The 26,947-nt window shown below is 43.2% G+C and overlaps 1 long non-coding RNA gene across 2 annotated transcripts in view; it reads right to left on the bottom strand.

Annotated features, from left to right (window-relative positions):
* Positions 1 to 25,787, bottom strand: part of LOC142492090 (uncharacterized) — a 92,114-nt gene extending 66,327 nt beyond the window's left edge. For both annotated transcript variants that reach the window (XR_012800730.1, XR_012800731.1), the window contains exon 1: positions 25,707 to 25,787. This is a non-coding gene — a long non-coding RNA (uncharacterized LOC142492090). The remainder of the gene's footprint in view (positions 1 to 25,706) is intronic.
* Between the last annotated feature and the right edge of the window lie 1,160 nt (positions 25,788 to 26,947).

The following is a 26,947-nucleotide window of genomic DNA, read 5'->3' as shown; positions in this document are numbered from 1 at the left end:
ACACACGTAACAAGGACTAATTGTAGTATAATATAATACAATAAATACATTTATGTCAAAAACGAATGTTGTTCTGACTAAGAATTTATTAAATGTGTTTTATTTTAAAGTGGGGTTGGGGGCGGGACTAGGGGTGGGGTTAGGGGCAGGACTAGGTGGCGAGTAGATTTTTTGGTTGGGCTAGTAGATTTTTGGGTGATTTGTCGAACACTGTATATATATGGATTTAGTGCATTTAATGCACTCACTGTAAATATATTTTCACAGCACTATGGTACCAACGGCGATGTACCGTAACATTATAGATAAACACAGTCCTCTGTAGTTGGGTTTTATGTTCATTTTAATTCATTGCTTTCCTGCCACGTTCCTTTTTAAGTCAAATGTAAATAAAAGGTGTATATTACTTTCTATAGAGGCCTTCTTAGAGTGCATCAATAGGGTTCTTTTTGTGTATAGTTTATCAATGGTATCGGTCAGGGGTTCCCCATGCTGCACACTGGTTAAATATAATTAAAAGGTTGTTGGTCACTGTTGCACACTGGTAGGTTATATAAATATTTATTGCGTACTTGTGGGGTCCACAGGGGTGAAATTTGTTAACCTGACAAAGGGTCTGCGTTAACAAAACACACAAAACCCCAGCAAGCTCTTTTTGGGAATCCCTGAGCCCCCACAAAATACGTGTCAAAAAGGAGAGCTATTGAGCGTGGCATATGTATACAACAAACGACAGAGAAGCCTAATGCTACATCCAATATGACAAAAATACACAGTAAAATACTTATATATTCTCTTGAAAAAGGGTCATTTAGTTTAACCCTTTGGCCAAAGCGTTGTAAGCTTGCGAGCCACGACAAGGCAGACCCTGTTCACAAAGCCTAACACTACCAGATAAAATACTAATATACCTCTATTAGGATTAAAATTCCATTTACCTCTATTAGGAGGTCTGCGTTCCCTGAATCATTGTGTGAAACTGCTACATCAACCTCCAATAAAAATGATGAAAGATTAATAAGCTTTGATTCATATGTGTGCCACAGTGACAAACAACCTTTAAACTACAAGTAGTTATCATGTGTGAAAGTTTTGTACATGATAGCACAGAACAGTCCTGTATGTACAGCCGCGGCCACTTTTAGGATAAAGGCGGCCGCAGCTGTAGCTGTGTTACTACAAGTGTGCAAAACTGGTAAATATGAAAAAATATTACAAAATACACATCCCAAAAAATCAACCAACAGATCAAAAGGGTTTAAAACAAAAATATAAAAGATACTTTACCTTCACACAGCTGGATCCCATCATGGCTGTATTTAATCACAGTTCCAATATAATATTGTAGGTAGCACACAAAGGTCCAGATACAGTAAGCCCCATTAGGGTATTTAACGTGATATTAAGTTAAATTAACATCATGTGAATAGTGATGCTTTTCCACTAAAGTGAATAATATAAGATTAACCCAGTTTTACACATTTAAAAAGACCGTAGAGTTAATTTTTATGGACATAGGGATAATGATATGCAAAAGAGGCTTTCCCCTAACACTGTATTTCCACTAAAGGCTGTTAAAGTTAACACAGGAACTTAACATTATGTAAGTTACTCCCATCCAGACCCCGAAATATGGGTTTCACTGGAGAAGATTAGTATCGGTTTGCTGATCGGCGGTTATACCTACTACATCTAAAGTATCCAGTTACTCATTGGCAACATTGTGGGTAAAGCTATTTAAAAGTCATTGACTCCGTGGTTCATACATCGGTTTCTCATCATTCAGAGTCTGATATAGACTATCTGTGCCTCTAAGAGCCCATTTCACGTTAGAATTGCTTAGAGCATTATCCTCTATAGTAGTTGAGGGATTTCTAGTCAGCCAACACTGAGAAGTATTGGGTAGAGGTGACAAGGGAGCGGGACACCATGCACATGTAAAAGAGAGATCACAACAATAGTACAGTACTGTATAGCACAAAAATGATAATCCTATCAAATTCTGCAACGGTTATACTCACAAGCAGACAGTGAGTAAAGGCATTTCACACATAAAGTGTACACGAACAGTAGTCCCACGTAGAGGGGCGTCTGGGGACCAGGATGGGATGGATAGGGTGCACTACAGCAGAGGACAAGAACACACCATAGCACGAACTGTGCAACAATTTAATGAATTAAAAAACACTTCACAAGTGCTCACTTACAAAGTATAAGAAGTTATCAGGCAATCAGGAATCAGAGGTACAGGCATAGGATGATCTTACCGCCCCTTCCTCTCCAGGAATCGCGATTAGGTTTGGAATGGAGACGCTCCGCCACAGGTGCTCCTAATTGTGGCTGCAAGAAGCAACGAACAGCTCAGCGTCTCTCCTCCACGTGTCTTGGTATCTGCCTCGATTCGACGCATTTTGCTAGAGAACTAGCTTCGTCAGGAGAACCTCTAATGCCACAATCAAAAGAAATTTCTGAGGACCGCAGAAATGCAATTATTAATTCTCATTGGTCTAGAAACGGTTACAAAAATTTCCACAAGTTTGGGGCTACACCAATCCATTGTAAGACACATAGTCAACAAATGGAAAAAGTTCAAGACCACAGTTACTCTACCCAGGACCTGGAAAATCACCCAGGAAGTCACAAAGAACCCCAGAGTAACATCCAAGGATATGCAGGCCACTCTCACCTTGGCTAATGTGAGTGTACATGATTCAACTATCAGAAAAAGACTGAGCAAGAAAGGTGTTCATGGAAGCATAGCCAGGAGGAAACCACTGCTCTCTAAAAAGAACATTGCTGCCTGTCTGAAGTTCGCCAAAGAGCACATAGATGATCCACAAGACGTCTAGAATAGTGTTCTCTGGATAGACGAATCAAAGGTAGAACTTTTTGGTCTCAATGAAAAACATTGTGTTTGGCGAAAACCAAAACTGCGTTAGAACAAAAGAACCTAATTCCAACCCTCCTATTCTGTTCAGATCACATCTTTTAATAAAGGAAAGGTATACCGGGATAAGTAAACATGGGAAGGATGTTAATTGAGGGAGTAATCTGATTGCCAATATATGCAGTCAAAAAATAATTAATTTTTTTAATTATGAGATTAGATGATATTTCACTAGGGTTTTTTGTTTGCCTTCCACTGGATCAATATACTGTAAGTACAAATATAGAATAAAGTATCTGTTGTCTAAAGTTAGCATAGGTTGAACTTGATGGACATATGTCTTTTTTCAACCTCATCTACTATGTAACTATGTAACTATATAACTTCTGCGGCTCTTTGAGAAGAACTGGAGGTATTCGCTCAGAAAATGGCATTGTGTTCCAAGATTGGCAAAGGGGCACTAAAGAAGTAAGAGGTTACATCTGGGTATTGTATTTCTTAAAATGATATCTGAAACCAAGAAATATTTTACAAGTATTTGAAACTTGAGTGGAACTTCCTTTGGCTTTTTTGGCAGGTGTCCCTGTGTTTGAGTTGAGCCTACAAAGTACCTCCTACCTCACTTGCTTGTTCCTGTAATAGAAGGGGATTGGCAAACAGGAAAAAAACACTGGATGGACATGTACTGTGCTATCCATGGTACTGTATACCACACCAAGAAGTAAAAACTTCCCTTTTTTTCCAAAGACCAAACAAAGTGATATTTTTCTTTAAAAGCGGCCAAATATGTTTATAGAAACCAATCATATTGTTTAGTGCTAAGTGGCAATATCCCTTTAAGTTAATATGTTAGTGTTAGAGGTTCGTCTCTATCTCAGGATAAGGCTTTATCATATTGCTTATCAGATTAGGCTCTGTTTAAACAAAGAAATTATTACCATTTGCTTGCAACTTTAAACCCTTTATCTATCTAATGATTTTCTTCGTTTACTGTTGACAAATGTTATTCTTCGCTCATTCTCTTGATTTCCAAAATGTAAAAATAAATTGTACATAATAAAATGCTTAAAATATATTATTTCTATGATGACAAAATCACATTTGTAGTCTTTGTTAGATGTAAGGCTGGGGCCATGTTGCCGCTTTCCCCGGGTGGCGTCATGGCCGCGCATGCCTCCGCACGGGCTAAGGCACTATGGACCTGGCCTTAGATATCTAACATACTTGTGGTGTTGAAATAATATTTCTGGGTCTGATGGTTCTTAGACCATATTAGTCACATGTTTAGCACTATATTATACTGGTGTGACCCTCCTTTCCCAGCCCTTAAGGAGTTTACATCAGATGACTATGTACATGGCTGCTCAGTCCCTCATGCCATGTCAGGGTGCTGCCTCCGCGCAGGCTGGGCGTAGATATGCTGATGGAATAATAATGGGTGCTAGGAACTTTTATAGTACAAACAAGAGTTGTATTGACAGCTGTCCACAATGCTCCTCACATATTGACATTATCCGTAAGAGACATACTATTTATGTGTTCCCTAAGCAGCACCTACTCTTAATGTTTTTATATAGACATGGGAACATATTTACATAATATATACGGAGGCTCCTCCAACTGTCACTCCCAGGAACCTGAGGTCTAGAACTTTCAGGGCAGTCTTATATACCCTGATGGTGATGTCACTGATCACCAAGCATACCAGGGGTGTGGCTAATTTTGTTAGCCTGCATAAGCCCACATAGTTAACCCTTTAAGGCCATTAACCCCTTAATTACAATAGTAGCTCCCAGCGGGACTGCACTCTCCCCTATCGAAACATGATTTTGTCCCCAACATCCTTTAAATATACAACGGGGGAAATGCTACAATATTTAAATATATACAGTATAGTACATAGCATAATACATATAGGAGGACGTGTGCAGAGGTATGCAAGGGAGACTTGTCAAGGTGAAATCAAATAAGGCTTTTATTGCGCCTGTTTCCTTTACATAAGAAACTCATCCAAACAAGGGGTCAAACAAAGCTTCTGTTCACTTGGGAGTATGTCTAGTGAAACCTATGCCATCCACAAACTCCCTTTAGATTAGCATGTCTCCCAGCCCCAAACATATATCTTGATATGTGCAGATACAAAGTCTTATAAAGGAAAGTCTTATCTGTTTTCTTGTAGTTGGAGGGAAAGTCTTCTCTGTTCCTGGGTTGCTGCCTTTTTCCTCAGGATATATCAGCATTCAGGTTTAGAGGTTCTTTCCCCTGTGTCTTGCAGGCAGCATGCTGTTTCTTCTGGTAGGCTTCAAGACATCGATGGTCAGTCCCACAACTTGTGAGACTCAGGAACAATCTCTCTTCCTGTCTCAAAGACAGGCTTTTCTAAGAAACCTAATCAGGCAAGTGGTGTTGGTTAATTGACTACCAGCAGTTAACCACCACACTGCTGGATTAGGGGCACATTTCCTGAGCAGGGATAACTCCCCTGTTACAATAATACATAGCATAATACATACAGCTGCATGCTTTCCTTTTCTGTGTCTGCTAAGACTACAGTCTTAGACGTGGCACGGTACTAACATCTATCAATTCAGCAGATAAAAAATGGCAATACGTTAGCGTACTCCTTCAGGATACTTGGTACGCTACTGTATATGTGACTGCTGTGACAGAAACCAGGGGTTGGTAATAAACTCCATATACAGGGCTCCCAGGATACTGAACAGTTTCTGTCCTGTCTAAGCTGAACAGGGCAGCCTCGTGGTACAGGCACTCCATTCCACAGTTTGTCTGCTGCCTGTTTTCTGTCACCTGTCATGCTGATTAGAGTTCAGGTATATAAGACCTGTTTCCTGTTTCCTCTGGGCCCCCGCCCAAGAGCCTGGAAGGCTGCTGAACTGCAGAGGGGTGAGAAAGCCTCTTTCCCAAATCGCTTCATTCATTCTGTTAGTTTGTCTAAAGACTGCAAAGGTACTTATTTTGTTGGTGGAAGTGGACAAGCACTTCCAACTCTGAGTCAGGGACATCTAAGTTTAAGTTATCGCTCAGACGAGCAGCTTTTTGTTTGGCTTTGTTTTCTGTTTAAACTGTGGCAGTCTCAGTGCCTGGGACTGAATAAACCAGGCATAGCCTGTTTAAAGGAACAGTACGTGACGTCTCATCATTTAACCTACCCTAAAAGACCGTGTTCTAACAGTCCCGGACAGACGGCGGAGCCCCGGAGTAAGCCGTTTGTCACATATGGTGGAGAATGCGGGCAGAACACTAAAAGGTCTTGGGGTTAAAGAACTTTAAAGAAAAAAAAAAAAAAAAAAAGTTTTTTTTTCTCTCTCTCCAAACAAGATGGAAGACGTGGTGAGTGCGCTGGTACGCAATGTCGCTGTCCAGAGAGACGCGAATGAAGCCCTGCAACAGGCGAATGCAAACCAGCAAGAGACAAACCGCTTGCTGAAAGAGGAGCAACAGCGGTTCGCTCAGGGCTTACAGCAGGAACTCGAGATCCTGAGGGAGACTATCAGTAACCTTCCACTGGCAGCGGCAGCCCCAGTTCCGAAAATGACCAGGGCAAGCCACTACCTTCAGAAGATGGGACCCTCGGATGATGTGGAAGCCTATCTTCTCACGTTTGAACGCACGGCACAGAGAGAGGGATGGCCAGAAGCTGAGTGGGCTGGTCTAATCGCACCCTTCCTAAGCGGCGAACCCCAGAAGGCTTACTTTGATCTAGAGCCAGCCGAAGCTAACGTCTATGCAAAATTGAAGTTCGAGATCCTCGCCCGCCTCGGCGTAACCACGGCTGTTCGCGCCCAAAGGTTTCACGCATGGTCCTTCACGATGGATAAAGCCACCCGAAGCCAGGTGTATGACCTCATCCACCTCGCCCGGAAGTGGCTACAACCCGAGATCAACTCAGCAAGCCACATCGTGGAACGGTTGGTCATGGACCAGTTCTTGAGGAAACTTCCCTCTGCCTTACGCCATTGGGTCAGTCGGAGTGACCCCCACAATGCGGATGAGCTTGTGGCCCTCGTAGAAAGGTACAATGCAGCAGGAGAGCACCCGCAACCCACAGTCGTGGAGCAACCCCACTACCCGAGGTTCCAGGACTCTTCCAGAGACGGTAAAAGGGTACCGGGGTTAAGGGGAGCTGAAGAGCGGCGACCACCTTCACGCAGCACCAGCAACAGTGGTTCGCACACTAAGGGCAATAGCCAACATGGGGAGCCGGGAAAAGGCTCTAAGTGGGACACAGACTATGTACCTAAATGTGTAAATTGTCATGAGAGGGGCCACACAGCAAAAATCTGCCCACTAAATGATGAGCCCATGCAATGCAACAGCGTGGAACCTTATTCGCTGTTGTCCCAATGTATGGGCCCTAGCCCAGGAGGACCCCTTGAATAACCATCTGTGGGCATTTGTAAAGGTTAATGGTAAGAGGGTTCGGGCACTTCTTGACTCTGGGAGCATGGTCACACTAGTGTCCGAATACCTATTGCCCATTAAGAAGAAACAGGTAAACAGTTCACAAAGAGTGGCAATTTGTTGTATACATGGGGATAATCATGAATATTCCACTGTTGATGTTTTTTTTTAAACAGAATTTGGTTCTTTAGATTTCAAGGTGGGTGTTGTACCCAAACTGGCACATGATGTGTTAATAGGGACCGACTTTCCCCATTTTCTAAAAATGTGGTCCCCAGCTCAGAATAGCGCCCAGAGTTCAATAGCAGACCATAACGAAGTGTTAGAAGAAACAAATCCTTTCCCTTTTTCAGAAATGGAGGTTGACGAGGGCCCAAATAAGAAAGGGGAAAAGGAGGAGTGCTGTGAAATTCCCTTCCCCATCACTACTTTGGTAGGGAATACCCCAAATCAAGATGTTGATCAGGCACTTACCACCCCAGTACAGGATAAGACCCTCGCTGACCTAGAGGTCAGTCCTGGGAGTTTTAAGAAGGCCCAGTGGGAGGACCCCACATTAGCGGTAGCAAGGGGAAATATACGGGACCAGAATAGTACTCATGGCCAACCAGATAGGTCACTTGCTTACCCCTACTTCGAGGTAGAGAACGACCTAGTATATCGGGTTGATAAAAGAAAATCAGTTACAACTAAACAATTGTTGGTACCACGGACATTCCGTAACGTAGTATTACACCTCGCACATAGTCATCCATTGGGGGGACACCTAGGGGTGGAAAAGACAAAAGAAAAGGTTCTCCGAAGCTTTTATTGGCCTGGGGTTCTGGCAGAAATTACAAACTATTGTTCCTCATGCCCAGAATGTCAGATCACCGCCCCGTTCAAAGCATACCGCAGCCCATTGGTACCCCTTCCCATAATAGAGGTACCATTTGACCGGATTGCTATGGATCTAGTAGGACCCCTAATAAAGTCTGCTAGGGGACATCAGCATATATTGGTAATATTAGATTATGCTACCCGATATCCGGAGGCAGTTCCCCTACGTAGCACCTCTGCTAAAAACATAGCAAAAGAGTTAGTACTTCTGTTTTCCCGGGTCGGAATTCCTAAAGAGATCTTATCTGACCAGGGAACACCATTTATGTCCCAAGTAACAAAAGAGCTATGTAAACTCCTAAAAATCAAGCATCTCAGAACCTCAGTCTATCATCCACAAACAGATGGTTTAGTGGAAAGGTTCAATAAAACCTTAAAGAGCATGTTACGCCGGGCGGTCGATAAGGATGGGAAAAACTGGGACTGTTTGTTACCATACCTGTTATTTGCCATTAGGGAAGTTCCCCAGTCATCCACAGGCTTCTCCCCGTTTGAACTATTGTATGGCCGACATCCAAGGGGCTTACTGGATATAGCCAAAGAAACTTGGGAACACGAGGTTACCCCTTACAGAAGTGTAATAGAGCATGTTGCCCAAATGCAGGACCGCATTGCTGCAGTCCTACCCATAGTGAGGGAACACATGGAGAAAGCTCAAGAAGCACAAAGGAATACGTATAATAAGGGTGCTAGGGTCAGAATTTTTTTTCCAGGTGATAGGGTACTAGTTCTGGTTCCCACCGTGGAGAGTAAATTCCTTGCTAAATGGCATGGGCCATATGAGGTCTTGGAAAGAGTGGGAGAAGTAAATTATAGGGTAAGGCAGCCAGGTAGGAGGAAACCTGAGCAAATTTACCATATAAACCTACTCAAGCCCTGGAAAGATAGAGAGGTCTTGTTAACCCTAGTACCCCCAGGTCCGTCAGAGAATCAAGAAACTGACCCAGAGGTTAGCATAGCTGAAACACTGTCCGTGCATCAGAAACGAGAGGTCCAGAGTTTAGTGAGAAGGAACAAAGAAATCTTCTCTACACAGCCAGGTAAAACTAACGTAATTAAACATGACATAGTCTCTGAACCGGGGGTCCGAGTTAACCTTAAACCGTACCGAATCCCAGAGGCCAAGAGAGAGGCTATAAGTTTAGAGGTTAAAAAAATGCTAAAACTAGGCGTAATTGAGGAATCCCAAAGTGGGTGGAACAGCCCTATAGTTTTAGTCCCAAAGCCAGACGGTACAACAAGGTTTTGTAATGACTACCGGAAACTAAACGCGGTGTCAAAATTTGATACTTATCCTATGCCCAGGGTGGATGAACTTGTAGAGAGACTGGGCAAAGCCCGATATCTCACAACCCTAGACCTAACAAAAGGGTACTGGCAGGTTCCCCTCACAGAAAGGGCAAAAGAAAAAACAGCCTTCTCAACCCCAGACGGCCTCTTTCAATATAAGGTGCTGCCTTTTGGCTTACATGGAGCTCCCGCCACATTCCAAAGAATGATGGATAAAATTTTAAAACCACATGTTCGGTACGCTGCCGCCTACCTGGATGATGTGGTAATCCATAGTGAAGATTGGCAGTCCCACCTTCCAAAGGTCCAAGCTGTGCTCGACGCAGTTCGGTCTGCTGGACTAACTGCTAACCCCGCTAAATGCACTATTGGTCTGGAGGAGGCCAAGTATCTGGGGTATTCTATTGGTAGAGGGTTACTCAAACCACAAACACTCAAAGTAGAGGCGATACAAAATTGGCCAAGGCCAGTCACAAAAAAACAAGTAAGGACCTTTTTGGGGTTAATTGGCTACTATAGGAGGTTTATTCCCAATTTTGCAACTAAGGCAACCCCACTAACCGACCTCACAAAAGCAAGAGGACCGCTAATGGTAAAGTGGTCCCCCGAAGCCGAACAGGCCTTTAGAAGCCTGAAAGAAGCTCTCTGTGCCCAACCAGTGTTGGTCACACCTGACTTCTCCAAAGAGTTCGTAGTCCAAACCGACGCATCTGAGGTAGGGCTGGGGGCGGTACTCTCCCAGGAGTCTCAAGGGGAGGAGCACCCCATCCTTTATTTAAGTAGGAAACTAAATCCCCAGGAGAAAAATTACTCCATAGTCGAGAAAGAGTGTCTCGCAATAAAGTGGGCTGTAGAGACACTCAAGTATTATCTGTTGGGGAGAAAGTTCCGATTGGTCACAGATCATGCACCCCTTACCTGGATGTGTCAAAATAGGGAGAAGAACGCTAGGGTGACCAGGTGGTTCCTAAGCCTACAGCCCTTTAAATTTTCTGTGGAACACAGGTCGGGGCACAAACATGGCAATGCCGACGGGTTGTCAAGGATGCACTCCCTAATATCCATGGTCACTCACCCCTCGAGGTCTGAGCTGGGGGGAGGATATGTGACAGAAACCAGGGGTTGGTAATAAACTCCATATACAGGGCTCCCAGGATACTGAACAGTTTCTGTCCTGTCTAAGCTGAACAGGGCAGCCTCGTGGTACAGGCACTCCATTCCACAGTTTGTCTGCTGCCTGTTTTCTGTCACCTGTCATGCTGATTAGAGTTCAGGTATATAAGACCTGTTTCCTGTTTCCTCTGGGCCCCCGCCCAAGAGCCTGGAAGGCTGCTGAACTGCAGAGGGGTGAGAAAGCCTCTTTCCCAAATCGCTTCATTCATTCTGTTAGTTTGTCTAAAGACTGCAAAGGTACTTATTTTGTTGGTGGAAGTGGACAAGCCACTTCCAACTCTGAGTCAGGGACATCTAAGTTTAAGTTATCGCTCAGACGAGCAGCTTTTTGTTTGGCTTTGTTTTCTGTTTAAACTGTGGCAGTCTCAGTGCCTGGGACTGAATAAACCAGGCATAGCCTGTTTAAAGGAACAGTACGTGACGTCTCATCATTTAACCTACCCTAAAAGACCGTGTTCTAACAGTCCCGGACAGACGGCGGAGCCCCGGAGTAAGCCGTTTGTCACACTGCGTACAGGGGTACAATTACCCTTTAACTCAATATTATCAAGCAAGCATGATACAATACTGAATAACACATATACAGCCCAGGTATAATAAATACTTCATATATAATGTGAGTAAAATTAGAATACTCCAAATGCAGACATCATAGATGCATATTACAGTATAACTTTCACATACCTTTCTTTTTGTATCTATACTCATAGCAATAACTAACTATGGCACAAGACTAACTATGGCATAACACTTAGTAATAAGCCCTTAACAAACCTGGGCAAACTCCCCTTGGGTGAGATGCTCCACAACCTCCCCATTCTTTACTCTGAAAATAGACAGGAAAAGGGTGGAATCTAGATTTGCCATATGGTCGTCCCCTAAATATATCAATTGGGGTACACTTGCTTCAGTAGATTCAGACACAGTAGCCTCATCCTGGCCAAATCACAGATCTGCCGATCGGGGATTACCAGCTTCCGCAAACTCAGGTGCTGCAACATCAACTCGCTCATCTTTGGCTGTGTCACAATGGACATTGCTTGGCTCCGCTGGGGACAGTACCGCTGAGACATCATAATTCACCTCCGGCTACGTGCTTCCATAGGTACACCAACCGGAGCAATTTCACTGCTCATTCCTCTATGGGGGACATCTTGGGGCCTTGCTCCCGTCCTGCCTTGTGAACATCCAGATTCGGTGCCACGTCTCCATTCTCCTCTTTGGTTGTTACCCATTGACAGTATGGAGGAGGCGGCTCCACAGCAAGTTGGAGTAAGTGAAAGGAGACATCTTTCTTCAAGTTACCAGAACTTAAAATACATAAAGGAAAACAATCTTATTAAAAAAGAAAAAATATACAAATATAAAAATATTATATCTGAAAGAGAGAAAACAAAATATTTTCATCTGGTTTGTATAGAATGTATTTACTCAAAAAGGCCTGGTAGGGGGTCATTTCACAAATATACTGTATTAGTAGGTAACTCATTTATGTGTAGCCCATTAGATTAGGTATACAATAAAGGCAGACTAATAGTAACTTATAATAATTAGTAGATAGTACAGTATCTACCCATTATCTGGCACAATTATTTTGTTATTATTGATATAGGGTGAATGTAGAGATCAGATGGACAATCCCTATATAAGGATAATATAAATAAAACAAATATAAAAAATATTTGTGGCTAGGGAAATGTGTTTCTTATCGTTTTTAGGGGGATAACAATCTTATAGTGATTACTTGAGGAAACCTGCCTAATCAAGTTCTTATTGGTGGTACAGTATACAGCCACATCGAGTCAGAGCTTAGGGGCCATAACAGAAAAGCCACAAAAAAAAGGAGAACGAATATCTCCAAAAATGCCGAATTAGACGTGAATCAGAGAACAAAACATCAGTGCCTTAAACAGGAAGGTAGCTAAATCAATATCCAGATTCAAGCCCACAGGTTTCAAAGTATCTAATTGGTGTATCCAGTGGGTTTCCCTAATGTATGTCACAGACGGAGTAGTCTGTCACCTCCACATTTGTCAATTTGGACATGTTTTATACCTTTGATGGATAGTCCTGGGATGTATTTGTTATGTACATCGTTAAAATGCTTTGATAAGCCGTGTTGAGTATAGCCGTGCTGAATATTTTGTTTGTGCACTAGGAAGCAGATCTTTAATGGTCTTTTAGATCTCCCTACATATTGCTTGTTACATGGAAAAGTAATCAGACAGACGACATATGTGGAGTTACGTGAAAAGAAAATATTATGGTGCGCTACTAATAGTAATCTCTATTGTCTATAAGATATTAATTGAACCCAATAACACCTATGTGATTAAAAATAAAAACAACAACCTATAGTTGATTAGATTGGCGTCTGCTGCTGTATCATGGACAGAGTGACTCAACACACCTAGAGCAATAAGACAAAAAAACAACAGCGCAAACGATAGTGAAGCAAGTTTGAATTATGTATTAATGTGCAAATTGTAAAATATCTGCGTATATCAGATAGAAATAAATAGGCGTTGTATGCACTCTGGCATAAATTACCCAGCGTCGCACGTCACCAGCAGTAGAGAACCGAGAACAAACAGCATCCAAAGGAACCGCTACACCGTCAGGAAGGAGACAAGATCTGTATGGTAGATCTAGTCAGACATCAGAACATGTCACTCTGGCCTCCACCGATCCTCCGTTGGCTACCCGTCATAGAAGAGACTCACTCCAGCACCAGTACTGGAGAGATCGCCGTCCGGTTTACGGCAGTGTTCCTTTGCAGCGCCTTCCGACACTTTGCGACACGCTGTATCTGGAAGCGGTTGCAATGCAATAGCCGCGTCGCGAATGTTGGCATTCAGTGGGCGTGTAGGATACCTATCGATTGCAGGAAATGCAAATTCAGAGATAGCAAGGATGGAAATAAAACCAGTATATATCCAACGCGTTTCGTAGCATGCGCTACTTCTTCAGGGATAGCATTTGGATATGACAGATGGATCTATATACCCCAACAGTCATACCTGATTGGTTCCGTGTGGCCTCCCACCACCAATCACATCACAGTACACCTCATCTGCACACCTGGGATAACACTCTTACTATTATCCTTGCTATCTCTGAATTTGCATTTCCTGCAATCGATACGTGTCCTACACGCCCACTGAATGCCAACATTCGCGACGCGGCTATTGCATTGCAACCGCTTCCAGATACAGCGTGTCGCAAAGTGTCGTAAGGCGCTGCAAAGGAACACTGCCGTAAACCGGACGGCGATCTCTCCAGTACTGGTGCTGGAGTGAGTCTCTTCTATGACGGGTAGCCAACGGAGGATCGGTGGAGGCCAGAGTGACATGTTCTGATGTCTGACTAGATCTACCATACAGATCTTGTGTCTCCTTCCTGACGGTGTAGCGGTTCCTGTGGATGCTGTGTGTTCGCGGTTCTCTACTGCTGGTGACGTGCAACGCTGGGTCATTTATGCCAGAGTGCATACAACGCCTATTTATTTCTATCTGATGTACGCAGATATTTTACCATTTGCACATTAATACATATGTGGAGTTACAGTTGATAAAAATCCTTTATGTCAAATATTTTGCCTAAAACTGTTGATTGGAAGCTTCTTTTTTCTTTTATCTCCAAATGGTTGCAAGTAATACACCTGCTCGGGCCACATTCATAACATCCTTGTGGTTTTTCTGTAAGCCAATTTTTATAGCTATTGGTATCGTCAATTTTTTTAACATCGTCGGAACTAGCACTCTTCCGAGACTCTTATCTTTTTTTAAAGATAATCTACCAGTAACATTTCCAGTCCTCATGAGCAAGATCTGCATATGCACATGAAAACAAACAAACAAAAAAACAATTATAAGTAGGAGGAGCCTGCACACTCTATTTACAACCCCTTAAGCCATGGGGTAGTCACTCCCTTGCTGAAGTGGCAAGGGCTGTTGTAAAATGGATTGTGAAATCCACGGAGTGTATTGACAATAATAATTAAAAATCTGCAAAACATGAATCCCCCTTTTTGAGATGATCCGTGGAAATCCGTAGACCAAAGGAATTGACCAATCCGCCATGGATCAAAATCCGCCCCCAAAAAATGCCCATCTCTAATTGCCGCTATGTATGTCATCTAGACAGAGCAGTGGAACCTAGTGGCCAGACCAGGAAAAATAACCATATGGTGCAGAAGAGACAAGACAGGAAAATGATTAGCAGGACTAGAAAGGTAGAATATTATTAGGACAGGAAGGACAGAAACAGGATGGAACAAGCAAGCCCAGAACATAGAGATAAATGCAATGGAAGAACAGGTGGATATGACAGGAGGAACAGACATGCAGGGCTAACTAAGCATGGTATTAAGGTTTCCCGGTCAGAGTTCAAGTATAGAGCAGGCTAGCGATTGTAGCAAAGGAGTGAACAGAGCTGACCTGTACATGGAAAAAGTTCAGCGCCAGGACAGGGATCTTAGTACAGAGTTGGTAGCAGGTTTCTTCTATAGTCTGAAAAAGGGAGCTAGGGTAGGGTTGCCACATTTAAGGTTTTATAATTTGGGACACTGGCTGTAACGTCTATCAGAGGTGCAACTGCTCCCCCTCCTAGACATCCATGACACCGCTCTGACCAGCAATAACCTCTCTTCATCATCCATCCATTTCTCCCCCCTCCATCCATCCCTCCCCCCCTACATTCATCTATTCCTTGCCTCTCATCCCTCTATGCTCAGCCCCACCTCCTACCTCCATCTCTCAGTCCCCCTCCATCCATCACTCCCCCCCTCCTCATTCTACAAATTTTTCTTCTCCCTCCATTCCTCTCTGACCCACTCATCCCTCCATCCTCCATCCCCACTCCTCCATCCCCACTCCTCTATCTATGTCTCCAACCCCTGCCCCCCAAAGCTAAATAAAAGCTCTTACCCGTGGAGTGGTCGAACTGCTGGGTCGGGCTCTGCCCCTGCCCACCCTTGCTGTTGTCATTGTCCTCTGCAGTCCTGCTGTAGCCAAGATCCCCCGCCTTCATCTGCTGCTGCCCACCGCCATCCGCCTCCTCCTCCCCCATTACAGCTAGCCGTAACTGAAAATACGGGACCATTATGCGCCCCAACAGACCTTTCAGGGACAATGAAGTGAAAAAAAGTGAAGGGAGTCCCAATTAAACGAATAAAGTGGTTACAGAGGAGACACAGCTAAGTGAGTAATCCAGTCAGCAGGATAGCTAACCAACACTTTAGGAGCTGCATCTCTGCAGGTCCATGACTGCTGGTTCAAGTCCTGGAGCATGACAGTACCGACCTCTTATTAGGGATTCTAATACCAGACATAATATAGCCTGTGAACTACTTGGGCACTTCATTAGTTTGAACAATCTGCTAGGAACTCTTTGCTTGGTTTTGATGGGAGGTTTTTTTTAATAGTCAAAATTTAAGGAGGATACCTGCCTCAATAAGGACACCTTGGAAGCATGATGCCCAAGCAGCTTTAATGAGGTGGGTGGCAGCCTTTAAGGGTCCAACACTTGGGTGACCGAAGACTGCAGCATAGCTAAAAGTATCAGGTACCAGAGCAGGCGACAGCAGCATCTCAGGGCATGGCAGTTCCACTCAGTCTAGATATGGCATCATCACAGCATGTGGAGGGAGATGCAAATGTCCAGAAAAGCATCCTGAGGCAGAATACAGCCCTGTCAAATTAGCTCTGCAATACTGTAGCTTACAGGAAGTTATTCTGTTGATCTACAGACTATGTAGACAGAAAAAACACGGAAGCACTCTCTTAAAGAAGGGATGGTGTTGCCGTGATTATATACATATGTAGCCAAGCCCCCTTAGCTCCATGGCAGATGGGGGAGAGCGGGCCGGTTCATTGGTGCCAGCGGAGCTCAGCTGCGATCCCGATTTGTGGAAGCAGCCATTTTGATGTTTGTGCATGCATACAGTGCCGTACGCATGTGCAAGAGAGCAGTAGTACAGCGGCCATTACAGACGGCTCCGCAAGGGACAACAAGTCCCAGGATCCTCAGGGGTAACACCACATGGGGGGTTTTGTCAATAGGGCTCGGGGTTCCTCACAAGTGAAAGAAGGTTGTTTGGGCGCGAACGGGAGCCGCGAGTCAGACGTGACGGGGACAGCGAGGAAGTAGGTAGTGTCCGGATGCCAGTGGCTCCTAGACTGGCCCAGAGCCACATTAGAACAGTATGGTAGGGAAGGTCCCAGATAGGGATGCTCCCCTTTAGTACTGTTATAGTGAAAGTGTTACTGCATCGGTGACCGTGACGTTAGGATCCCTCATCAGGTGGAGGCGCTATACCGAGAAGGGCAAAAGCTGACGCCAGGACCCCAGTGGCGGAGGCTTAGGCCTTGTGTGAGCCACAGGTAATCAGCACGCGTAGTTCCCATAGTCATAGGGAAAGGGGGCTACACCTACATAAATGTGAATAATAACAAATATTAATACAATACAGTGATTTGATGTGCTGCTCAAACCAATATGATCCTCGTGGAAGTGAAAATTGTGTTGTTCGGGGAGCATGAAATCATATATAGAATATAAGAAAAAATATATACATAGTGCAACAATATTACAAAGCCAAATCTGAGTTAGATACAGGAATAGTATCAGATGGACAATGCAACGACTCACATGACTCTCTGAGAGTAGAGTGCCTTGAAAGGTGTCTTTAGGGATATCCCTCAGAGTACTCTAGTATCAAGGCACTCTACTCTCACAGAGTCACAGAGTCACAGAGTCACAGAGTCATGTGAGTAGTGGCATTGTAGTGGCATTGCCCATCTGATATCATTCCTGTATTTAACCTCACATCTGGCCTTGTAGAATTGATATAAGTATGTTCCTGATGTTGAAACCCTGTGTAAAAGACTGAATCTGGCCTTGTGGAATTGATATAAGTTAGTATGTTTGAATGTAAAAAGTTTTTTTTTTTCCTCTTAACTCTGTGCTGTTAATTGACCAAATGGAACAAGCTGACTGATTGGGGAGGGGGAGGGTCATGTGACTGTTTTATCTGTATAATACCAACACCTTTCCTGCATCTTTGCAGGAACTGCATTAGGCATTAGACAGTGAGGCATTTAAAGTGAGGTTTTTAAGTGATAAATACAGTTAGACTACAGTTTGACTAGAGGTGACTGGGGACTGCTTCTTTCTGCAAACTCTTTAACTCAAGACAACAAACGGTAAGCTATTCAGGTCACACTATGATCCCATACTTGCTAACCTGCCTATTTCAACCCCCCACCCCTTTACAACTTATTTACTGCAGTCTCTCCCAAAACTGACTGCACAATACACTGAAACCCTGAACTGACTCTAGCATTGCAATACAGCTAAACATTTGACAAGGAACAGGCACACACCTGCTGTTAGTCTGCTCACACTCACTCTGCTCACAACAGCTCCTTGCAGCACTGCCTACCTCTGGCATCATGAACCTGCTATTTATTTTAACTTTTTTTTTTCTCCTGGCCTCATGGAGATGTTACTCCCTCTATCCACTACACACTCCTCCATCCTGGCCCACACCCAACATCACCATACACCCTGGACTACTCAAAAGCCTTGCACTATCTACTGAATGTTGGTGGAGAACTCTAAAAACCAGCACACCAACCACTGCTCACTCTAATGGAAAACACCACAAATGTACAACTTGCAAACAACTACCCAAATTTCTACTCATACTATTACTCTCTTTAGCATGTGATATTGAAACTAACCCAGGTCCTCCCATTTCAGCTCTGTCCCATGCCCCTGAGAATTCCACCTTTAAATTCCAAAAAGGCCTATCTGTCGCCCATATAAACATCCGGAGCCTGCTGCCCAAACTGGATGAACTAAGGGCATGGTGCCTTATGCATAAACCCAAAGCCATTGTTCTTACAGAAACATGGCTATCCCCTAAAACCTCTGATGCAAATATCGCCATTCAGGGATACTCCATTTTTAGGAGAGATAGGCCAAAGAGAGAAGGAGGGGTGTTATTTTATATTGCAGACACCTTACAATTTACACTGTTAAATTGCCCACCAAGTCCACCCTCTTTTGAAACTCTAGTTGGCAAAATCTGCCTCCCCTTTTCTAAGCCCATCTTGCTTGCTGGCATCTACCGCCCTCCTAAAGCCCCTCTACAATCCTTGACTGATATCACCCAATTTCTTAGCTCCATTTCCTCTCTGAATGAGAAGAGTGAGCTGCTAGTTCTAGGGGATTCTCAACTTCAATTGGCTTGACCCTAAAAACCACAAAATCCAGATACAACTCAAGTCACTTAACCTATCACAACTCATTTTCCAACCCACATGGATAAACCTGAAATCGCATAACCATTCCTTGCTAGACTGGATTCTCTCCTCAAACCCCAGCAGAATCCAATCCTCTGGCATCCTTCCTGATATTTTCAATGACCATGCAATAGTATACTGTGTAAGGAAAATTAAACCGCCCCATTCAAGCCCTAAAGTTCTCCTCACTAGAACATTTAAAAAACTTTAACCCACAACAGTTTCTGGATGACCTTACCAACTGCCCATGGCACAGAATCGATTTAATTCCCGACCCCGATTCTGCGCTCGACTATTTCCAATCCGAGTTCTTAAAACTCTGCGATACCCATGCTCCACTACGCAAAATAAGGGTACGGGGGGCCCACCTTCCATGGGTTACACCTGACCTTATAGCACTCTACCAGTTCAGGGATACCTTGTGGAAAAGCTACAAAGTAACTGGCACTACCAAGGATCTCAATCACTACAGATGCCTGCGGAACATGTGCACAAGGCAAACAAGGCATGCAAAAGCACAATATTACTCTGACAATCTCCACCAAAATACATCAAACCCAGCTAACTTCTGGAAGGTTATCAACAATATATTCCAGTCTCCTAACCATCAACAACCAAGTAATATCACTAAAGGGAATATTACTCTGACAAACCCAACTGACATTGCAAATGCATTCAATGATTACTTTGTGGGGTGTGCCACTAACTTATTAGTGAAACGCAGCACAAACCCCAAACATGAATCTCATCCTGGGAGTACCCCTACAGTCCCACCCCCTCCCCACACTGCCCACAAATTTCAATTTAGCCCAGTATCTGAAGAGGAGATTACACAAGCGCTCCTCAAACTAAAACTAAGCAGCCAATGTGGACCCGACTTACTACAATCTAGGTTCTTACGACTTGGTGCCCCAGCCATTGCCAAACCAATTGCGTCCATAGTCAACTCTATCCTGTCTGCAGGCCATATCCCTAAGACCTGGAAAACTGCCAGAGTTGTCCCAATCTTCAAAAGTGGGGACAAAAACACTGTCTCAAACTACAGGCCAATCTCACTTCTCCCAATTCTATCCAAAGTCATGGAAAAATGTGTCCACTCCCAATTAAGCGATTTCTACACCAAGACAAATTTCCCTTGCCAATTCCAGTCTGGGTTTCGTCCCAAACACTCCACCGTAACTACCCTGCTAAAAGTTTGCAATGAAATCCAGTGTGGAATGGAACGGGGACAACTCACTGGTACAGTATTCCTAGATTTTGCAAAGGCTTTTGACACAGTTGATCATGTTATCCTGCTTAACAAACTCCAGAGCTCTGGAATAGGGAAGCATGCTTTAAACTGGTTTCAGTCCTACCTATCAGGAAGATCCCAACATGTGTCCATCTCAGGCTCTAACTCCAACCCCCTGGATATCACCTGTGGTGTTCCGCAAGGCTCTGTTCTGGGGCCCCTACTCTTCTCAGTGTTCATTAATGATCTTCCCACAGCTTGTAAGGAAGCCTCAATACACATGTATGCAGATGACACAATCCTATATGCACACAGTCATTGCCTCTCTGACCTTCAACACATACTTCAGTCTGACTTTTTGAGACTCGAAAACTGGATTTCCCAAAACAAACTGTTTTTAAACACTGACAAGACTGTAACAATGGTATTTGGGACCAAGACTAAATTTGTAAAGCTTCCAGTGACTGAGCTCCTGATTACCACCCTAACACCTGTCACTAGTTTTAAATACCTGGGCTTATGGTTTGACTCCCACTTAACATTCAGGATGCACATTTATACCCTGACAACCAAGACCTATGCCAAACTAGGGGTACTTTACAGGAACAAATCCTCCCTAAGTCTCCTGGTCAGAAAGCGTATTGCACAGCAGATGCTAATGCCAATTATTGACTATGGAGACATAGTATATGGCTCGGCTCCTCAAACCCACCTTAGCAAACTTGACACCCTCTACAATTCAATTTGTCGTTTTGTTCTCCAATGCAACTACAACACACATCACTGCGAAATGCTCAAAGAACTAGATTGGTCATCACTCGAGTCTAGGCGCAAAGTTAACCTTTCCTGTCTCACCCTCAAATACTTTCTGGGCAAGCTACCCAGCTACCTGAACAAGCTCCTCACCCCTACCACATGCAGCACCTATCACCTGAGATCAGACTCCAAAAGACTATTCATGGTCCCAAGGCTCAACAAAGTATCCGGACGTTCTTCCTTCTCCTTCCGTGCACCCCAAAACTGGAACAACCTACCAGAGACTCTCATATCCACCACCAGCTTACGTTCTTTCAAATCTAAGGCTGTCTCACACTTTAATCTGGTCTGTAACTGTTTCATACGCTAATAATATATATTTTCTTTAACTGTGCACGCAATGTCTTGTATATAAAGTATACCTTGTTCATTTATGTAACTGTACTTGTAACCATGTATTATTTGTTTTACTCTGTGCCCAGGACATACTTGAAAACGAGAGAACTCTCAATGTATTGCTTCCTGGTAAAATATTTTATAAATAAATATGTATATATTTTATCTTATGATCTACAGACTATGGCCTGAGAGTACTGGCAGTATGTCTATAAACCACTTTCATATTATCAAAATGTCACTAAACATGGACATTATACCGTACATTAAAAAAAAATCTTAAAATATATTGTCAAGAAATAAAGTAACCAGAGAGGCAGTGAGTATTTTTGCACTATGTATTGCTATTGCAGGACAAGCCAAATAGTGGCCAGGTGCAATTTGATGACAACCCCTTATGTCAGCAGAGTAATTCATGTGTTAGATCCATTTACAGGTAATCATTTCTTTTCAGTTGTCTGTCACTTTGAAAATAACAAACTTTTCCCCTCAAGAACACAGCTCGAAGATGTTCCTGTCAGTTCATGAGACTTCTCTGACACGTGGCCTGGAAGCTACAGTATTGGACAAGCTTAAGTGCAAAGTACAATTTCACAGAAACACCGGTCAATAGGTTCAATGATGCAAAACTTCCAGCCATTTACCTTCTTAAAAGTATGAACCAATTATGTTTGTGGCAAATTTTAGATTGTCATTATTGCAGTCCACAGATTGAAATCTTCAGCTGCTATGTTTTCCCTCTAATGGGGTTGCTATATCCGTATATCCATGTCATGCTTTTGTACCAGACAAAATACATTGATTAATTAGATGCCACGGTTTTCTGCTATAAGTTTGAAAGCATTATTCTGTAAGTAAAAGGATTTCTCCATCGGTAATATGTCTCTCCTTTAATCAGATGGTAACACACAAATGAGTAGGTGTATTGTGACCACAGTTGAATCATCAGTGAGATTCAAATTGTAGTGCTTCTTCATCATCACCCTTTATTTTTTTAAGTAAATACATGCCTCCACTTAATGGGGTAACACAATACTTTACAGCCAGTGTGAGAATAACTATAAATGAAATACAATTATTTTGTTACACAAGAGAAAGACGGGAAAAGCCAGAGTTATAATAATAAATGTTGCATTAAATGAACAAAGGTAATACACATTCAGTTTAAAGATATTTAATGGACAGTAAGAGATATCATTTAGAGCATACTGTAAGTAACATTTACAGACAGGATTCAAATTGTGTTACAGGAGGTAGGATAGACCTTCAATATGTTAGAAGAGGCCCTGCCTCAAGGAACTAACAATCTATAGGCGGGGTAAGTAGACATTGGGTACAGGGGATGAGAGGGTTGGTTAGTTTCAGAAGCAATAGAGCAGCTGTATCATTACCAAACAGCAGCAAATGGCAGCAAACGGTGGACACCCTTTGGCTGCCGATAAAGGCTATCCGCCTCTGGGGTGACGCCGATGTAGACTGTAGGGGTTCTAAATGAATTCAGCTGGGCTTTGAAATTCCTTTGTTCAGTCATAAACACTGCGGAGGGTGTGTTTGATGAAACACACTACAGCAATGAATCACTGATGTTAACCCTTAGCATGCTGGCTCTATGCGGAGGGGAGCAGTTCTTGGTGAACCCTTTCAGACGTCCGCCTTTGAGGTGATGCAGATGTAGACTGAAGGGGTTAAGAATGTATTCAGCTGGTGTAAGGGATCGGGGGACACGCGCCTCTCAGCGGGTCCCCGTCACCCAGGCTCCCTGTGCGGCCGCTCGTCCCAGATCCCCTCCCCGTCGGCTTCTTACCTCCTCCGGTCGGACGCCATGCCGCTTCTCCATGGCGCACGCCGCATCCTCCCACACGTGGCCGGGGCGCGCGCACGGGAACCTTACAGGGCGCGCACGCACCTGATCCTCTTTGTCGTCCTTCCGCACCGCTGTCTCCGCCTCCCATCAGCTACAGGCTGTCTCCACCACTCACCTGGCTGACTCCCACTATGGGCACCTGAACCTATCCCTAGGCTTGCTCAGATAGGCCTCCGCTCCACCTCTTGCTCTCATTGGTCCTCATGCATATATAACCCCAGTCTGCCCTCTCCTTCCTCGCTCTGCATAGTTCTTCTGTGGCTTCGGTTTTTCGGTCGTCTATGCCTGGCTCTCTTCTGTATTACAGCTCTAGTTCCTGTCCCTGACCCCGTTGGATACCCTTGGATTTGATCTTGGCTTTCGTTGACTTTGTGTACCTCGCTACTCCCTGGACTCAGCTTTGGACCTCACTACACTGCTCTCTCCTGCCCCTGACCTACGGCTCTCAGATATCTACCTTCGGACTTCTGGCACCCCGGACACAGCAAGTATCAAGTTAACCCTTTCTCACCAGGCCCGGCAACGCATCATACCACACTCCGGGCACGCCCTCACTGCTGTGGGTCCGTGTTATACCCTTACCCACTTCAGTATTGGTTACTGGCCAGGTCTGCGGGCATTCAGGCGTTACAGCTGGGCTTTGAAATTCCTTTGTTCAGTCATAAACACAGCAGGAAGTGGAGCTTATGAAACACATTGCAGCAAGAAATCCCAAATGTTAACCCTTAGCATGCTGATTCTGTGCAGAGGGGAGCAGTTCTTGGGGAGTCCTTTTAGACATCCGCCTTTGGGATGATGCAGATGCAGTCTGAAGGGGTTCTGAATGAATTCAGGTGGGCTTTGAAATTAAGGCTTGCTAATGGTGCTGCCCGGTTGAACCAAAAATTAGAAACTGCAACACTGTGACTCCAACATCTCTACCCTGTCCATGCATAGTATTTTACCCATAAATGTACATGCTGTATATACAAATTATAAACGAACATGCTGCATTATATAATAACACTGACAAATTCAATTATATCTACCAGTCCCTCAAATACCATTCATCTTGTAAAAACGTAAACTGAAAGGTACCCCAACACACAGGTCTGTGATTTGCACCTCACTGCTGCCCTACAGCCCACATAAATATCCAAGCATAAAGTTCTTCCCCATGTTATAGGCTTCTCTCTGTTGCTAGGTGATAGAGAACATCAAGGGAGGGTAATGGCTTCAGCTGTTTTAATGAATAATAATGGAGGTTCCAATAATGCCGTTGAGTTTCATGCTGTTCTTTAATTAGATGATATTTTGAAAGTTTAGTGCTCTATTTTAAAATGTCATAATTGTGGTTAATGTTTAGGAGCCCAACATAACATTTTGCTTTATAAATGCACTTCCCCTTGCTAATAAAAACACTCTCTGTTTCTCATTCTGATCACCTACTTCACTGTGAAATCCTTAGGAGTTTCCTATGTGGAGAGATACAATAATAAAAACAGTTTTCCTGGGAAACTTAACCCTTTCAAAAAAATATCAGAAATCTGATTTTATAAAATGTGCTTTATAACGTAAGTCTTCTCGAGTATTTCCTTGGGATTCTCCAATTTGTAAGCACTAAATTAGTAGGGCTAAGTGAATATAAATAACACAATTCAAACAACTGTTGACACAAAAGGTGTTAGATGGCTCTAATCTGTTTCTAAAAGGGGCCAATCCTTGATTAAATGAATAATTGCTATTAATGAACTAAAGAACATACCTGAATAAAGGAGCAATCAAAGCCGGTGCATTAAAACAATTTTCTTTGTTGTTGTTAAAATAGAAATGAAGCAGGGGGTCTCTGGAGCTGAACCCTGTTAATTTCAGCTCTGGGGACCCCCTACTTCCAGAAATACTTACCTACAAAGTGAGTACCTTTAGGTACTCCAGCTCAGCAGCAGGGATTTTAAGTTTGAAGCTCCCGCGCCACACGGGCCAATAGGAAGAAGCACCGATGACTTTACGGCTTCCTATTGGCCCGCAGGTTCTGAGATCTCTGAACAGAGGACATATTGTGAACCCATGTAACCGAGGAGAGCTGCTACCGGCACCTAATTCTCAAATAAGTATCTCCAGAAGCAGGAGACCCCCCCGATTCAAACCTATATTTAAAAAAATCGCTAAAAGTTAGCTGCCTTGGATTGCCTCTTTAATGCCTTAGCTGTTTAGGGTGCTAAGAGGCTTATTCACAGCACTGCTATAGATTTATCATGTGCAGGAGTAATTGCGGAAGTTGATAGTCCTCCTGCAGATGCTGCAGTTGACACATTCATGCTGCAACATTAAAACTATTTGCCACGTCTCATTTTTGTTCCATTTTCCACTGGGTAGAAAATTGTTAAATTGTGTTTGGATTTCAAAGAATGCTCCATTATTATTTATTTTACAGGTGTGTAAATGCTAGGTCCTACTATTGTTGAGTGTGCATTTAATTATGTCACAACAGTCTATAATTTCTCTGAAAAGAGAGTATACCTGGGCTCTGTCATGTTTGTGTTGAGACGGAACTGATGTGAGAATTTGGATTCTTCTTGACTAGTATTCCAACTTCACTCTGGAGGAAATGGGATAGAAATAATGAAGGCTAAGCTATCAATTGTTCAGTTGTTTACTTAGACCAATAATTGAAAGTCAACAAAATAACATTTAGGGAAAAACTGTTATTTGATCTGAAACTGAAAAGCTTCATGGAAATACACATAGAAGCCTGTAGATTATGTGTTAAGACCTACATGAAGTGTAAATGACCAACTGGTGGCATGAGACTAGAAATCAATATTGTCGTTAACTTATGAGGTTACATTATACTGTTACATTTTGTATTAACTGGAGTCGGGGGATACCTGAAGACAGCTGCATATCCCATAGCAGCAATAGATTGTTTCCTTATGCATCAGTCAATTAACCTGCAGGCTGACTATTTACCTGTCTTTAATATACAATTAAGAAACCTACCTTCATATATAGCCTATTTATTAGGCAGGAACGCCTTTTTAGACTATGCCTTATATTATTAAATTAACCACATAGCCACCACCCTGTTTAGTTGAGGTGTTTACTAAAGGAGCATGTTCTTGACCCAGCATGGGCCTTATAAATATTTTGTAAATCAAAAGCTAAGTACTATAAATATCATACTGTACTGTAGTTTTGTCTTTCTCTCAGTTCAGGTCAGTAAGGAAAGTGTTAAATTCTCCTCCACTTGGTTGGGCCTTCAGCATACTCCATTGTATTGAAAATCTATAACCTGGCCATGTTGGTGTATAGTGTATATGCACAGACTCTGTATAATCATGTAGTTCCTATATCATGACATCTGAAGAGAACTAATGTGACTTTGCTGCCGGTGTTTATTAGTAACCCTAATTACCACATTCTGATGTGCACAATCCTCCCTTACTTTTTATACCAAATACTTGGAAATAATATAGTAGGATAACCGATATGGTACGCACTTTGCCCCCATTCCTTTGTGTGTCTGTGTGAGTTTCATACATAAATACAGCTGCTTGCTATTTGATGCAGGACCGACAGTGCACCGTAGGCAGAAATGAAACATCACAGCAGAAGGAAAGAGCATAGATTATATGCAGTCTCACTGTAGAGTGGGTGTTAATGGTATTCTGCTCAGGTACCCCTGCAGATCAGGGCTCAGTTTTGGAAATGAAAGCTTGAATTTTACTGCAGCTACATTGACGTCAACACCAGTCCCTGGG

Source organism: Ascaphus truei, chromosome 4 (genome assembly GCF_040206685.1).
Source record: "Ascaphus truei isolate aAscTru1 chromosome 4, aAscTru1.hap1, whole genome shotgun sequence".
NCBI lineage: Eukaryota > Metazoa > Chordata > Amphibia > Anura > Ascaphidae > Ascaphus > Ascaphus truei.
This window is presented reverse-complemented; position numbering and strand designations above follow the sequence as displayed.